We start from the raw sequence: 3,657 nt of genomic DNA, 5'->3' as shown, positions 1-3,657 counted from the left end.
TGGATATTCCTAGGCTCTAGACTACATTTGCTCCTAACTTAACTTTGAAGGTACCAGGTGACTAGCTTTGCTCACAACTACAATAGTTAGGGGCATTTCATGTTGTTCTCAAATGAGTTGTAAGTCTGCAAGTGATTAAACCATTTTTGAAACAACAAGAAAGGGTAATGTGTAGTGGCCCACTGTGACATTTTGATATGTACTTAAACACATAGCTCTGGGCTATAAAAGCCATTACATTTAGATTGCAGAAGCATTAAAAATCAAATTGCCTCATGTACTCCTTCCTGGACTGCACTGGAGGGTCTGGTGGTGGTGGTCCATGGTGCTGCCCAGCTGGTTGCAGCTTAGGTAAAGGAAATTCACTTGTCTTTTCATTTACTACTTAATCCAGTTCTGTGGCCATTCATGTATATTTACAAATATGACAGTCTGATTCCTTTCATTTGGAAAATTTCCCAGAGAGAATAATCATCCTCTTCTTGCTGATCACTAATTAGGAAGTTGAAGAGAAATATGTGGTTGTTTTTTATTTATCTTTTGGAATCTATTGGATATGGTTAGGTACACTTATAGTATGTTGTCATTCAAATACTATGGATGCCAATTTATCCTCTGAGAATTCTTGCTGAAGTATTTGCCGTCTATCACTTGCTGCCTTATTTTGAATCATTTGGCACTTACTCCACAAAGCTGTCCTTTGACTTTTCCTTTTATTTCCCTTATTTGCTGAAAATATATCTCATGATGTTCTTCATAGTTATGTATTTTACAGTCATCTTTACTCAGAAAAAAGAGACACCCTCAGAATCTTTCCCATTAAGAAAAGAAAATATGAAGCACTACAGTCCAGTATGATGTAAGAAGAGACAAGCTTATGGATTCAGCTGCAGTAAATGACACAGGAAGAATTCTAGTGGGAAAATACCTAGTATTTGACAAAATCCATCACATGAAATAATTGTACTACTCCTCAAAACTGTGTTAAACATCACAGCAGTCTCACACATTGTATTTGCCAAACATATACGCTGTACAATCTGCATTATCAAAGCGGTAGGTTCCATACAAGTTAAATTAATATTGTGTGAAACTTTATTATTTTTCTACAAGGTTAACAAAAAAAAGGAGATTAGCTGGAGTAGATTCAATTAAATTGAGAAACCAAAGTTGTAAACCTAAAAAAAAAAAAATCAAAATTTCTTTGTTAATTTTTTAGAGGACTGCAAAAGACATTCTATCATCCCTAGGGAAATCTTTCCCTAAAGCACCAAACCTCTTGACCAGGATAAATAAATTGGCCTCCTTTCTCCATTCTCTGTCCCCTGAAAGTCAAAAAGAATATACCTTAAGGGCCTCCCTGGTAGTGTAGGGGTTAAAGTCTCAGGGCTATCAAACTATCCCAAGCCACTGCAGCATGAGTTCAATCCCAGCCAGGGAGCTAACCCACATGGGGCAACAGACCTGTCCTGTCCCACCTGCTGCTCCCCTCAGCAGTGTTTTTTCAGTAGATCCACCTGTTCTGCTTCCCACTATGTCTCTGGTGAATCCTCTCATCCCCTGCACCTCAGGCCTACACCCCAGTTTTGTATGCATAAATAAATAAATAAATAAATATTTTTAAAAGGAATCTATCTCATTTTAAGATTTAAGCTTTATTTGTTGAAGTTTCTAGCTAGTTAAACTGGAAGCAAGAAAAGCCACCTCATTTGGCAAGATAGTAGAAAGCATTTAGCTGCATTCCTGCTTAATGATGGAAGATTAGCCAAGGATATTATTAAGTTTTAATCTCCTCATTTAACTTATAAGGTCCATTAATGCCCTTTCTGTGAAAAAAAATTAAAAGCTTTACAAAGTTTTGGCTACTGCTATTTTAACCAGCTTACCCTTTTATATATTTTGTAAACATTTATTTATTTATGCATACAAGAACTGGGGTACAGGCCAGAGCTGTGGGTGTGTGTGAGAAGATTCACCAGAGACAGAGTGGGGAACAGAACAGGAGGACTGACTGAAATACACTGCTGAGGGGAGCAGCGGGCCAGACAGGAGAGGTCTGCTGCACCATGTGGGTACCTCCTGTCCTGGCATCGAACTCCTGCTGCAGTAGCTGCGGATTGCTCATAGTGCTGACGCTTAACCCCCTGCACCACCAGGGAGGCCTCAGCCCCCCCTTTTATATTTTGAGTGAAAGGCACCATGTCATGGACCATTGAAATTCCTTGAAAGTTCCAGAGAATCAAACAGTGGAAAAAATGTCCAGGGGTAAGATAACCCAGAGACTTGAACCTGCAGCCAAACGGGATTTCTTCAAATCACAAGAAGCAGATAAGAGCAGTGGACATAACCTTGTTATTCTCTGGGCTAGAATCACACTGGCAGAGGCTTTAACTAAACTTACTTGCAAGTTCTCCGAAGGGAGCGATCATATTGCACCAAGGTTGCTTTTCATAACACACTACTTTGCAAACAAGCTCCTAGGAACTCATAAATTATTTGACTTCTGAACTTCAGTATAAGTGTAAAAATGCCAGAATATCTACTGTATGTCCCAACTACCAAGAATGATTTTAACTATCCACTGGAAATAGAAACTCCAATAATATGTTATTACTTATTAGAGCATACAATCTTCATTTTGAAAGTCTTAAAGCCTGTGGGAGGTATTTATCCAAAATTAGTATCCAATAACAATACCTTGGGGTATCCCTGTTGGGCAGCATCTGTAGCTAGATCTAGTTACAGTTAATAAGTCTCATGCTGGAACCGTTGACCTCAGGAAGATAGGTGCCCCTTCCAACAGTAGATCCATATTCTGGTTAACAAGAAATGTGCTCGATTAAATTGCATTGAGGCCTGACCTGTTTGCTTAGATATCTGGCCAGAAATTGATGGAAATTTGGAGCAGCAGGAGTTGGATCCCCAGCCAGGGAGCTGACCCACATGGCACAGCAGACCTCTCCTGTCTCGTCCACTGCTCCCCTCAGCATTGTATTTCAGTCAGTCTGCCTGTTTTCTTGTTTTTTAAAAAAGATTTATTTATTTATACAAGAACTGGGGTACAGTCAGAGGCACGGGAGGTGAGAGAATTCACCAGAGACAGAGCAGTGAGCAGAACAGGGAGACCCACCGAAGACACTGCAGAGGGGAGCAGCAGGCAAGGCAGGAGAGGTCTGCGGTGCCATGTGGGTAGCTCCCTGGCCGGTCAGGAATCAAACCCGCGCTGCAGAGGCTGCGGACAGCTTCATAGTGCTCAATCTGCTGCGCCATCAGGGAGGCACCAATCTGCCTGTTTTGTTCTCCACTCTGCCTCTGTGAATCCTCTCACCCCTGTACCTCTGTCCTATACCCCAGCTCTTGTATGCATAAATAAGTAAATCTTTTTTTAAAAAAAAAGAAATAAATGGAATTTTCATCTCTTTCCCAAATAAATTTCTCTGTAGTTAATTAGGCATTATATTACACACCATAGACTAGTTTATTTTTTTTAATTTTATTATATATATATTTTTTACATCATTTTTCATTTTTGCACAATGTATGCATTTTCATCTTGGTTATAGTCCCCATCCAATTCCCACCCCCCTTATTTTGAATGTAATCCCTCCTCCTCTCCCCTGCCCCCATAGTGTGTCTCTGGTTTATAGTTGCTTGTTG

At 40.1% G+C, this 3,657-nt stretch overlaps 1 pseudogene; it reads left to right on the top strand.

Annotated features, from left to right (window-relative positions):
• Positions 1 to 322: 322 nt before the first annotated feature.
• On the top strand, positions 323 to 863 carry LOC119258559 (very-long-chain (3R)-3-hydroxyacyl-CoA dehydratase 4-like; annotated as a pseudogene).
• Positions 864 to 3,657: the final 2,794 nt, after the last annotated feature.

The sequence above is a fragment of the Talpa occidentalis genome, unplaced genomic scaffold (genome assembly GCF_014898055.3).
Source record: "Talpa occidentalis isolate TD23 unplaced genomic scaffold, MPIMG_talOcc4v2.1 talOcc4.5, whole genome shotgun sequence".
NCBI classification, from domain to species: domain Eukaryota; kingdom Metazoa; phylum Chordata; class Mammalia; order Eulipotyphla; family Talpidae; genus Talpa; species Talpa occidentalis.
Note: the sequence above shows the minus strand (reverse complement) of the source record. Positions and strands in the feature narration are given on the sequence as shown.